This window comes from Monodelphis domestica, chromosome 2 (genome assembly GCF_027887165.1).
Source record: "Monodelphis domestica isolate mMonDom1 chromosome 2, mMonDom1.pri, whole genome shotgun sequence".
Classification (NCBI taxonomy): Eukaryota; Metazoa; Chordata; class Mammalia; order Didelphimorphia; family Didelphidae; genus Monodelphis; species Monodelphis domestica.
In genome coordinates, this window is record NC_077228.1 from 106,858,584 (window position 1) to 106,872,254 (window position 13,671).

Genomic DNA, 13,671 nt, shown 5'->3' on the forward strand with positions numbered 1-13,671 from the left:
AAATAGGCAAAGATGTTAAGGGAAGAACCAGGAGAGTGATATTACAAAAGCTAAAAACAGAACACAGGTTATCAAAGTTTGCAAACTGACAATGAAGCAAAAGTAATATTAATGAAGGAACAAGATTAAAATAATATAAATATCATGCACAACCCAGATCAAATTGTTTACCATCTCTGAAAATGAGGAAGGAAAGAAAGAAGGAAGAAAATTTGGATTATTTCAGAAAATGTATGTTAAAAAATTATTATTACACGTAATTGTGAAAATAAAATATCTTTGAATAAAAATAAATTTTAAAATGATATAAATATGCCATATTCTCAGCTTTCCTTTTTCCTGATCTCAATGATCAATTCCATTGAAGGAAGGGAAGTTCAGATTCAAATTCCCACTTGGTTACTTCAAGGAGTCACTGAAAAAAGGCATCCTACTCAGGGTCTTCAATCTTGGGGCCAGCAGAATCAAAAAGAAATTGCAAAAAGGTTAATTTTATCATGATCAAAGTGTTGGGGGTGGTTTGAGGTGAACCCCCAGGGTTGGGAATGGTATCTTTTACAAGGATACAAGACTCCAAAACTTAAATTTATTAATTTGTAAGATAATGTTGAATCTGGCCAGGAAGACTGCCTCCCACTGGGAACAGCATAGATGGAAAGCTATTCCCAGATCACATGATTTCTGGGGTCTTTATATACTCTTTACAACAGTGAAGACACCACTTTGTGCCATGCTGAAGACATGCCTCTAGAGTGGTATGCACTGAGGCATGGGCAGGGGGAGTTTGGTCATTTTACTGGGATCTGCGTGAAAACATAAGGCGTGACCCTCATAGTTTAAGGGACATGACAAGTAGATATCTTAGATACAACCCGATGGTATCAAGGCAAACCCTGGAAGTGTATCTCTCTGTACATCTCAGAGTCTAAAGGACTATCCAAGGAGGATAATCCTCTCATGGTCTTATCTGAGTTATCAGATGTATGGGGTTAGGAGTCACAAGGATAGAAGGGAGCAAAAGAATTTCCCTGCTTATTGTTTGCCTGAAACACTTCTATAGTTTTGGGGGTACAATGCCCATGCCAAAAGCAATGTTAGAGATTAAATTTGGTTAAATTCTGACAGTTATCCAAATACTTGTAAGTACTTAGTCCATAATTTGAAAACATTTGATCAGATCAAGGGCCTTAAGAGTGGTGTAGCTGACCAACAGTTACAAAATATTCTAACATGGGTTGACCACCTGAAAGGGAAGTTGAGGACTGAGGGAATTTGGATTGAAGGGTTTAAAGGTTAAGGAAGGGAGGACATAAAGAGGGAAAGGAGGATGCAGAGATGCAGGATTCATCAGCATAGCATTCAGCCTGTCCAATTGCTCTTCTGATAGAATGAGAGGGAGCAATACAGGTGTGTACAGTTTTTATTTAAGTTCCAAGGAATTGGGAATGGGAGAAAGTTAAACATGTGGTGTGGGAGAGAATTTAACAACAGCTTGGTAAACAACAACAAGATGAAAGAGAAGGCTAAGACTATGTAGTGGCCAACACCCAGCCCATTGGTTCATTTAACCTTTGAACTGCAGGAGTGGGGAGTGGTCAGAACACCGTATGATTTGAGTCCCTAAACTGTTAGATTTAAATTAGTTTTGAGCACTAAATAGTTGTAGATAAGAGAGTGGGAGCCATAAACTGTGATAATTAAAATGTTTAGGAGCAAGGGAAATATATAACAATTATGACTGCTGAAATATGTTTTCTACTGTGTCTTGGGTTTATATAAATATAAGATGTTCACCAGGGAAGATATTCCCAATTTATGAATATACCCAAGCCAACTGAGTTTTATAGAGAAATTTAATTTATAATACACTGATTAATCAATAGAAAAAGAGAGAAAGTAAGAAAGGAATAAGAATGAAGGGCCTCAAGCCAATAAGGCCTAGACCTCAGTCCTAAGAGATAAATCAGTCAGTTGGTTTTATCACTCACCCAAGATCTCTCTAGGTAAGGCTTCTCATGCCAACCTCAGGCTCCACCTTCAAGAGAACCTCCTTTCAAGAAATGTTTCCAGAGAATTCTCCTCCTGACTTCTCCTTCAAGACCTCTCCAGGAGCTCTCCCTCCAGGACCTCTCTCCACTCAGACCTCCTTCAGAGCATCAACCCTCCTTCAGTCCTCAGACCCCGCTATCTTTAAGCAAACAATCTAAGTTCCCTCCCCTCAGTTCTCACATCTACCAATCACTATCGATGTCTCCCCTGTGGCTTAACCCAGGACTGCCCAGAGGTCTGTCCCCTTTGCACATGTCTGTTGAAGGTCATATTCTCAAATAATTAAATCTTGATCTTTGCTGCAGCCCTTCCTAAATCCTGTTACTCTGAGTAGGGTGGAGATTGTAGTTTCCAAGACCTGGTTCTGTCATTCCAAGTATCTCTATTGTATCAATTCTAAAATCAATCATGACTCAAAGAACTTCCTGTTCTATGCTTAAGCATAGGTCAAAGCCCTTTCCATTGTTTAGCAAAAGGTTTCTGTCCTAAAGTAGTCTTAAGTAGGGAGGAGAAGGATCCTCCCATGCCAAGGAGTTTCATATTCCAATAGAGTTCTTACTATCAGTAGGAAATTTTTTCAAGTATGAAATTTCCCAATGGGGAAATTTCCAACATTCATAAGTCTAAGAAATTTTAAGGTTTACAAATGCAAGGATCCAGAAATCAATTATGTGAAATATATTCCTAAGTCTGGTACATGAGCACTTTGCTTCTGAGTCAGCTTTTGAATGCCTCTTTAATACTTTCAAGATTTGTTTATAAGTGGAACCCTACAAGTGGTAAGTCTCTAAAGATATCACAAGACCTGCTCCAACCATGAGGTTGGTGAGGTCATGGGAGTCACTTCTGATAACTACTTTTAACAATAGCTACATATATGGAAAGTCATACTTATGGAACTCCACATCCAATGTCTTTCCACATAGTTATTCCTCAACTAAATTGGATAGAAATGCACTTGCTACAGTGCAACCACTGCTGCTCATACAGAGCCTGGCTCCCATCTTCTCAGCATTATAAATATAAGAGGAGATTCTAGATGCCTTTTGGGGGGTCTAGGGAACAAAATTAAACTTATGGAAGCATCTTTCCCCCTTTTCCATCTTTCAATCTTATATCAAAAGTCCATGAGCTCAGTGATGGTATAGCACCAATCCACTGTCCTCCTCCTAACCCTTAAACCCATTACTTTCCAGACTTATGTACTCTTTGTAGCCAGAGTCTTTTGGGAAATGTTGTCCTTGAGGAAATGACACAAATTATCAGAAACAGATTACTTTCATCTGGAAGGTCCTTGAGGAAGAAAGAAGAAATGGCATAAAAGGCACAAGTTGAAAGATTAAATTAGACAATGACCTGAAAGGCGATGAAAGGCTTAACTCCAGTGTCCTCTCCAACAAGAAGCCTATTCCAGTTCTCTCAATGTCCCCAAAATTATTTTGCATCAATTATAATGAATTTAGTAGCTAGCATTTAAATAGCCCTTTAAGATGCCCTTCGATTGAGGAATGGCTGAACAAATTGTAGTATCTATTGGTGATGGAATACTATGTGCTAAAGGAATATTGTGCTAAAAAGGAGTAATGAACTGGAGGAATTCCATGTGAACTGGAACAACCTCCAGGAATTGATGCAGAGTGAAAGGAGCAGAACCAGGAGAACCTTATACACAGAAATGGATACACTATGGCACAATCAAATGTAGTAGACTTTTCTACTAGCAGCAACGCAATGATCTAGGACAATTCTGAGGGACTTATGAGAAGGGATGCTATTCACATCCAAAGAACCATGGGAGTAAAAACAGAGAAGAAAAACAACTGCTTGATTATATGGGGATGTAGACACTAAACGATCACCCTAATGCAAATATCAATAATATAGAAATAGGTCTTTATCAACGACACATGTAAAACCCAGTGGAATTGAATATTGGCAATGGGAGGGGGTGGGAGGAGGGGAGGGAAAGAACATGAGCATAACTATGAAAAAAATTTCTTAATAAATAAAATAAAATAAAATAAATAAGCAAATAGCCCTTTAAGAATTATAAAGTGCTGTGTGTTATCTGATTTTGTTTTTTTGTATATCCTTTGTACCTACTTCTCTGCATATACATACTGCTTCCTCTAATAGACTATATGCTCTTTCAATTAATCAACAAGCATTTTTTACAAATCTATTATGTTCCAGTGTGCTAGACTTTGGGGATACAAATACAAAAATGGAACAATTCTTACCCTCAAAGACCTTATTTTCTACTGAGGGTTACAACATGTTTAGAGATAAGTAGATACAGACTAAATAAACATATATACAGTGATGGAGTGGGGGTGAGTAGAGAAATTCCCAACTGTCCCTTCAAAATCTTGGACACACACACACACACACACACACACACACACACACACACACACACATACACACACGCAAGTATGAACATTTGCGTTTTCTTTTTCCTTCCTGTCTATGGCTGCTGCTTAAAGTCCAAGATTTTGAAGGAAGTTCTTGGGAAGGATGTGATAGATGGTGCTTAAAAGGAATTCAAGAAAGACTCAAATCAACTGATGATCAAACTTAGCTGAAGCAAAAGAAAAATATGCACAATGATGACAGAAACATGGTTGAAAATATTTCAAGGAAGCCTAACCCTAGAGAGGAGCTAATGAGAGGTGGGAATGGGGGGGGGGGGCAGAGAATGTCACCTACAGCAGATGTCACTTGATCAGTTGTTTTTTCTTAATTATTTTTTTGTTATAAGTAGAGGTGCAATTCTGGGAGGAAGATATGCAGCAATGACTGATTTTAAAAGAAGCAAAATATAATCAATCATTTATTTTTTTAGAAGAGTCAAAGAAACCCAAGAAATTAAGGAATTATATTCTTTCCTTTTTACCCACCATTTTTAGGAAAAAGATAACACAGTCAAACACTGATGCCATCCTTTCTTGGCTTGACAGACTATTTCCTTGTCCAAAGAAGATACCACAAGCACACCAAACAGAGTGAGAGCCAAAAATTTCTCTAACTTCTAAAACAAACTGAGAGCCCCCCAAAATTTCATACTTTAGGGTAAAAATTAAAAAACAACAACAAAAAAGAAAAATGAAAAACCCCCAATCAACCAGACTTTAAGATCTAGGAAAGGGGATAATCTTTCATTTAAAAATTAAATTCTAAAAAGGAATAATAACGTGGAGGAATTTCATGGAGACTGGAACAACCTCCAGGAAGTGATGCAGAGCGAAAGGAGCAGAACCAGGAAAACATTGTACACAGAGACTGATACACTGTGGTACAATTGAACGTAATGGACTTCTCCATTAGTGGCAATGCAATGTCCCTGAAAAATCTGCAGGGATCTAAAAAACACTATCCACAAGCAGAGGATAAACTGTGGGAGTAAACACACCAATGAAAAGCAACTGCTTGACTACAGGGGTTGAGGGGATATGACTGAGGAGAGACTCTAAATGAACACTCTAATATTTACCAACAACATGGAAATGGGTTCGAATCAAGGACACATGTGATACCCAGTGGAATCGCTTGTCGGCTGTGGAAGAGTTGGGAGGAAAAGAAAATGATCTTTGTTTCCAATGAATAATGTTTGGAAATGACCAAATAAAATAATGTTTAAAATAAATAAATAAAAATTAAATTCTAGGGACAGCTGGGTAGCTCAGTGTATTGAGATCCAGGCCTAGAGGTGGGAGGTCCTAGGTTCAAATCTGACCTCAGACACTTCCCAGCTGTCTGACCCCAGGCAAGTCACTTGACCCCCATTGCTTAGCCCTTAACACTCTTCTGCCTTGGAACCAATATTGATTCCAAGACAGAACATAAGGGTTAAAAAAAAAATTAAATTCTAGTGAGTTCAAATCGCTAAAAATAGAATGAAAACCAATGCCAAAATCAGTAAAGAGCCAGAGGCATTTTGAAAAAAATTTGTGGGAGTGCCCTGGACTTTGAAAGGGCTGTGTTGTCATGTCACAGAAGTTTGTATCAGAGCAGAGGGAAGCAAGCAGAACCAGGAAATCAATATACACAATGACTGCAACAATGTAAATAGAAAGAACAGTAAGAACAAAAACAAAACAAAACTGAACAATGTCTGATTATAAAGACATTTTAATAAATAATAATTCCAGTCCTGGCTTTTTGGGGAATAGTTACAAAATATACTTCCCTCCCTCCTTTTGCAGACTTTAGTGGAGAGTATCACATACATTGCCAGGCCTGGTTGGCATGATGACTAGTGTTCCTGAATTGCTTTTTTTTACTTTTTTTTAATCTTTATTACAAGAGATGGCTTTCTAGGTAGTGGAGAAAGATTATGAAGGAAGAAAAAAAGGTGAAGTAAAAACAAGATACAGTCATTCCCTCACTATGTCGTGTTAACTTATCATGGCTTCACTGTATCACAGGTTTTAAAATATATATATCTAATTCTATATCGCAGAGTTTTCTCTATATAATGGGATTTCACGGATAAATATCTGAATACCATACTGTGTACAATGGACATGCAGTACTCTGCTGGTGCTTGTGCAAGTTTGCCAACTTGAGATTGTACACAATACACTATTGGCTGATGGAATGAAAAGAAACCACAGTACTGTGTTCTATATTCTGGGTGCTGATTGGCTCAGGAACTATAGCATTAGTCTGTTTGCTCTCCTGCTACTTTGTGGATTTTCACCTATCATGGGGATCTCTGGAATGTAACTCCCACTACAGGTGAGGGATCACTGAATTAATTTAAAATAAAGCTTTTTTATTTTTTAAAAGAATCAGGATTTGAAGCTGCTTTTGAAAAATCTTTGTTTCTGTTTCAATTTTTAAAGTCGCTCTTTTATTTCAATATCTTGATGAGAAAAATCTTTGGTTTAGATCTAAATCAGACACTGAACAGGAATAGAGGAGAACCAAGTAGAATTCATTTAAAATGAAAGAAATGTTTCCTGCTGAATTCATACTTTCTCAGAGCCATAGATTGATTCTACTATATTCTATAACCTGGCTAATTTTTTAACTGGTAAGCCAAAGGATGCTCTTTGGTGATCTTCTCTGGGTTTTTGTGAATATTACCATTCTTCTTCCACCTGGGTTCCCCACCACCTGTTAAAGAAGATATCAACCTGTGAAGTCCTTTTTCCCTTTTCCCTTATCATGCTCCTTAAAAATAGTATGCATTCAGCTTTTAGATGGTTTTCAATTATATTAAACAATTGGGGAGGGGGGCAGATAGCTGAGTGGCTCAGTGGATTGACAGCCAGGCCTAGAGATGGGAGGTCCTAGGTTCATATCTGGTCTCAGACACTTCCCAGCTGTGTGACCCTGGGCAAGTCACTTGACCCCCTTTGCCTAGCTCTTACCACTCTTCTGCCTTGAAACCAATACACAGTATTGATTCTAAGATGGAAGGTAAGGGTTTAAAAATAAATAAACAATGTAGGGAAACATTGGTCTCTGTGATTATGAAATAGTTTGATTTTACAGGAGCAAATATAGGGGAGATTTTCCAAGTTGCAGAAGTTTTATTAATGATCTTTCCCCCTCCTTGGTCGTACTACCTTTAGACATTCCTATAACCTGCCTCAGCTTGACTCTATTAACATATTTCACAGGAGAAGAGTGGGGGTACCAGTACCCTTCACAGAAAAGTGATGCAAAAGAACTCTAGGAAATTCATGGGTGAAAAAGGGTAGGGCAGAGCAAGGGCAAAAGTGTTTATTAAATACCTATTTTGGGCTGTCCACTATGCTAAGAGCTTTAAAATTATCATCTCTTTTGATCCTCACAATAACTCAGGGGAGGGAGGTGCTATTTTAACATTTAAGGAAACTGAGGTAGATAGAAATGAAAAGAATTGCCCAAGGATACACAGGTAGTAAACATCTGAGGCACGGTTTTAATGTAGTCATCTTAGGTTCAGGCTAAACTCTCTATCCACTATACTATCTAGCTATCTAGGTAAGGTTTATGTTGGCAAGGATTTCTCTTTTCCTATAAGTATGCTGTGGAAGAAATCTCTCTCTAGAAGTTCTATGCCCAGAATTTCAATTTTTGAAAATCTTTAATTTGGGGGTCCCCATATTCCTAATCCCCAAAGCTCCCCATCTTCAGAGTGAGTATATATACACACATAATACACAGATTCTGCCATGTACATTAAAAAAGAAAACCTTCCCTTCCCTCTTAGAATCAATAATAAGCATCAATTTTTAGGCAGAAGAGTGGTAAGGACCAGGCAATTGGGATTAAGTATCTTGTCCAGGGACACAAAGATAGGAAGTATCTAGGCCAGATTTGAACTCAGGTCCTTCTAACTCCAGGCCTGACTAGCCACTACCTGCCATGTACTAAAAAAAAAAAAAAAAAACCCAAAACAACTTACCTTCTGACTTAGAACCAATAGTAAGTATTGGTTCCAAGGCAGAAGAGTGATAAGGGCTAGGCAATGGAGGTTTAATGATTTGCCCATGGTCACTTAATTAGAAAGTATCTGAGACCAGATTTGAACCCAGGACCTCCTGGCTTTAGGCCTGGTTCTCAATCCACTGAGCCATCTAGCTGCCCTTCTTCCATGTACTTTTGATGGAATTATCTCAGAGGAACAGTTGCTATCATCTCTTGGTCTGCCAGTCTAATATCAGCATCTTGCTTCTCAAGCCGCCCTGTGCAGCATAAATTCCTCTACTATGTATTTATGCTGGAACTCTATTAATACCCCAGTGGCTGCCATCTCTGGGGCTGAAAAAAACCACTCTCAACAGTACTAATCTCTCTAATAAGGAAAAAGACCTGTACAAGAATATTCATAGCTGTGTTCTTTGTGGTGGCAAACAACTGGAAAATGAGGGGATACCCTTTGATTGGGGAATGGATGAACAAATTGTGACATATGTTGGTGATGGAATACTACTGTGCTCAAAGGAATAATAAACTGGAGGAATTCCATGTGAACTTGAAAGAGCTCCGGGAACTGATGCAGAGTTAGAGGAGCAGAACCAGGAGAATGTTGTACACAGAGACTGATATACTGGACTTCTCCATTAGTGGCAATGCAGTGATCCTGAACAACTATATCCCTATATAGGAGATCCACATTCAGAGGAAAAACTGTGGGAGCAGAAACACAGAAGAAAAACAACTGCTTGAATACATGGGTCGAGGGGATATGGCTGGGGATGTAGACTCTAAATGAACATCCTAATGCAAACACCAACAACATGGAAATGGGTTCTGATCAAGGACGCATGTAATACCCAGTGGAATTGTACTTCGGCTATGGAAAGGGTGGGGGGAGGGGAGGGAGGGAAAGAATATGATTCTTGCAACCAAGGAAAAAATGTTCTAAATTGACTAAATAAAATTTTCAAAAAATAACAACAAAAAACTCCAGTACTAATTAATCTCTCTCACTTTTGCTCAGAAGGTGACAAGCAGCTCAAGAAGCTCACATTCTCTTGACCCAAACCAGTCACTTGGGAAAGGGAAGAGAGAAGACCTTCTCCACCCCAGGTCTGTTCTATTTGTTCTGTTTCATGATGTTTTATCTCCTCTAGGTGGAGATGAAAGGGGAGGGGCTCCGGAGGGAGAGAGAGAGAGAGAGAGAGAGAGAGAGAGAGAGAGAGAGAGAGAGAGAGAGAGAGAGAGAGAGAGAGAGAGAGAGAGAGAGAGAGAGAGAGAGAGAGACTAGTTTTCCAAAAGTGTATGTTATTCCTGAATTCAACTGTGGTATAAACTCTCTCTGAGTAAGAGGGCCTGAGTTCAAATGCCACCTCTGATTTTTTTTTTTTAATCCTTGTCTTCTGGCTTAGTATCAGTTCTAAGACAGAAGAGTATTAAGGGCTAAACAACTGGAGTTAAGTGACTTGCCCAGGGTTACACAGCTAGGAAATATTTAAGATCACATTTGAACCCAAGGCCTATTGACTCCAGTGCTGGTACTCTATCCACTCTCTAACTAGCTGCCCTTCCTTTTCTTCTTTCCCTCCTACCTCTACCCCACCACTGTCTTGCCTTCCTTGCTGATTGCCACAGAAATGGTTTGTGGTATTTGCCCTAGGTTTAAAAATTCAAAATTCCTAAGCTGAGAATACCTGTGGAACCTACTTTACAGGATAATTGTAAGGGTCAAACGAAATCACCTATGGAAAGTACTTCACAGATTCTAAAGCACTACAAAATATCTGCTGAAATTATAATGGAACTGGCATTTGAGATGGGACTTAAGAAGATGGATAAGATTTGAAAAGGTAGAAATGGAAGGAGAAAATATTCTAGGTAGGAGCTATCTAGGCCCACAGCAGACCAGGCTGGAAGGGGTAGAGTACTTTGACTCATTGTTGCCAAACAATAATGTTACTGTAAGTTAATTCTTTACATGAAACAAATTGTTACAATTCAATATTTTATTTTCTGAGCCTTATCTATGCCAACTGCTTTCTCCTAAACCTTTATGTCAGTGATGGGGAATCTTTTAGAGATGGAGTGCCAGGCCCCACCCCTCAGACCAAGTGCTGTGCCTGCCTCCCCCAAAGAGACCTCATGCTATCCCCCCCCACTAAGTTTGGGGCACACCCTTACCCCCCCTTTACCCCTCACAGAGGGAGAAAGTACTCCCATTGGACTACTAGGCAGAGGGGTGGTTGAAGTGAGAAATGTCCTCAGCCAGCATAGAAAAGAGGAGGGGGGAGTGGCCTGAGCACTCTGCTTCCTTTGAGCTCTGCCACCCGTGAGCTGCCCATCTTACCCCCTGTGCACTCCCATTGGGCTGCTGGGCAGAGATGAGTAATGTGAAAAAATGTCAGGCACAGTGAAGAGGGAAAGAACAGCTCCGCAGGAGTCCCTCTGCCTTTCTAGTAACAAACTGGGGTGGGGTGGGGGTGGAGGCATCATGAGTGCTCACACAGAGTGTTCTGTGTGCCATCTTTGGTATCCATGCCATAGGTTTACCATCAGTGCTCTACATGCTTTGGACCAGTTGCTCCTGGATTGTGACTACTTTCTTACTGGCCTAGCATTTGTTTTTTCTTTTTTAAAAACTTGTCTTCTGTCTTAAAAACAATGCTGTGTATTGGTTCTAAGGCAGAAGAGTGGTAAGGGCTAGGCAGTGGGAGTTAAGTGACTTACCCAGGGTCACATAACTAGGAAGTGCCTGAGGTAAAATTTGAACCCAGGTCCTCTGGACTCTAGCCCCAGCACTTTATCCACTGAGCCACCTAGTTGCCCCGCTACATAGTATTTCTTTATAAATTTCTAGCTTTAGTTTTTGAATGTTACTAGTTAGTTTTTTTCATGAGTTGAGAACAGACTTAGAACAATGCCTCTCTCCATACCACTCTTTCCTCCTTAGTGTTGTTGATTCTCTAATGCATGTTTATTACTCAAAATCTTAAGGATTTGAAACAAAATCCTACTGGTCAACTGGAAAGGTAGAATATCAGACTGAGAAGGATTGAGACTGAGAGTGTACCTGGGTAAATCTGAAATATATTTGGTAGGCAACAGGAAACTTGAATAATTTTGAGCAGAGGATGACATAATTAGATATGTGTGTAAGGAAGGCTTAAAGGGAGAAAATAGAAGACTAAAAATAAACTCAGAGTTTTCTCATCTGATATACTGGGCAAATCATTCCAATTCAAGGTAGATAGGATTGGGTGGGGGTGGGGTGGGGAAGAGTAAGAGAAAGAAATTCTCTTTCCTTTCCAGGCGGATAGAGGTGAAAGTCAAAAGACAAAGATCATTCTCTTCCCTAGAGCTGGGTTCTCCTGAAGACTTCCAGGGGCCATACTTCTTGGAACTCTTGTATCCAGAACTGTAAAGCAAGGTTTTAGAAGTCTTCTTGGCAGTCAATGGCAAATTGTTTTAAATTCTTGAAGCTTGATTCAAGACTTCTTTACACCTTATAGAGGGCATAACAAAAAGTATAAATCTTTTTAAAAACATGTCTAAAACTATAACACCTTAAAACTTTCTAAAATGCTAACTACTACCATTATCTCTGTTATCTGGCCACAGTTTGTGTTATCATAATAACTGGTAGTAATCAGTTGGTTTTCTGACCATTCCCCTTCCATCACAGACATTTAAAGGTATTTGAACTTCAGGATCTCATAGTTATTTTCTGATGAGGACAGTGAGTCTCAGAGAAGTTCAAAGCTATTATGTGCCACAGGTTGGAACTGCTTTTCCTAACTTTCTAAATTTCCTAACTGCAAGTCCATCAATACCTCCACAGTTCCTTTTGAGATGCCTGCAATACTCCAAGACACTTTTGAAAATAAATTTTTATTACCTTTTTTTGCATTGCCAAATTTTCCCATTACCCCTTTCCCCTTCCCAAATATTAAATATTTTTAAACAAACAAAAAAGAACAGAAAAGTCATGCTAATGCTTGAAAAAAGTCTGAAAGCATGTGGAACGTACAACCACTCATGGTGGCCTTCCCACTTCCACAAAGGTGAGAGTATCTCCTAATATTTATTTTTTGTAATTTTTGTGACATTTCCTTTTTTTAACCCTTACCTTCCATTTTAGAATCTAAGTTGCATGTTAGTTTCAATGCAGAAGAGTGGTAAGAGCTAAGCAATGGGAATTAATGACTTGCTCAGAGTCACAGAACTAGGAAGTGTCTAGACTAAATTTGAACCCAGGACCTCAAGTTTCTAGGTCTAGCTCTCAACTCAACAAACCACGGAACTGGTGAGGCATTTACTTTTCATTGTTTTGCAGACATTCTTTCTAGTTACATTGTTAAAATCATTCTGTATTCAGCAAAGTCCCATTTAATACTAATAATAAGCGTCCTTTAAATGGCCATATTATTTGAACTTGCACAACATAATTCTATTGGCTTAGAATCACATTTCACACAATAATAGTTTTGAGCAATGCAAATCCAAATACCTGTATTATTTTTTTCTTCACCCCAAAGCAGGAAACGATTGAATATAACAGCAAAATATGAGGATGGGGTAGATAGGAAATAAAGAAGCCAAGTTTCACTCTCCACTGCCTATCTTCCCGACTCTTAAGTCCCTCCCTTGCCTCCCCCGACCTCTTCAACGTCGGACATTAAGGACGCCATCTTGAACCTTGCCTCTCCAAGGAAACTACAGCTCCCAGAACTCCGTGCGTCACGAGCGTAGTGCTGGCACGGGGCGTGGGCAGGAGCCATCTTGGTTGCTGGCCGGGCCTCGGAGCTGGGCCAGTCGACCAGGCGCCATCTTTGAGGCTGGCAGCCCGGAGGGTCCGTGGCTGGTGCGGGAGGAACGAAAAGTAGTGGCGGCAGCGGCGGCGACAGGCCCTGGTAGCGGATGAGAGAGAGTCGAGGCCGCAGCGGAAGCGGTGGAGAGCGACTTCGGTCCAGTTAAGTCTCTGCTTTCAGGTAACTAGACCGTCTTCCCGACCCCGGAGTGCGTCCGGTTTCGGAGGGTGTCGGGGAGCCCCGGTGAGGGCGGCCTAGGAAGCCCTGAACGGGCCGTCTCGTCAGCCTAGCCGTAACGACCCCGCCCGCCGAGACGCCCCGGCTCCCCTCCCCCCATCAGCTCCGCTCCTGTCACAAGGCCGGCGGGGGCCCCCTCCCCGCCCCCACCCTGGCCGCCCCC

At 40.2% G+C, this 13,671-nt stretch overlaps 1 protein-coding gene and 1 long non-coding RNA gene across 11 annotated transcripts in view; one reads left to right on the plus strand and one right to left on the minus strand.

Annotated features, from left to right (window-relative positions):
* Positions 1–11,513: 11,513 nt before the first annotated feature.
* On the minus strand, positions 11,514–13,211 carry LOC103095384 (uncharacterized). The gene is made up of 2 exons (XR_461547.3): positions 12,971–13,211; positions 11,514–11,965 (listed from the first exon to the last, which is right to left on the minus strand). It is a non-coding gene; the product is annotated as an uncharacterized LOC103095384 (long non-coding RNA).
* Positions 13,212–13,315: 104 nt separating this feature from the next.
* The window catches only part of ZC3H11A (zinc finger CCCH-type containing 11A), a 54,277-nt gene continuing 53,921 nt past the window's right edge, over positions 13,316–13,671 (plus strand). For all 10 annotated transcript variants that reach the window (XM_056815763.1, XM_007481196.3, XM_056815758.1 and 7 more), the window contains exon 1: positions 13,316–13,451. The gene's annotated coding sequence lies outside the window, so the exon portion shown is untranslated. The remainder of the gene's footprint in view (positions 13,452–13,671) is intronic.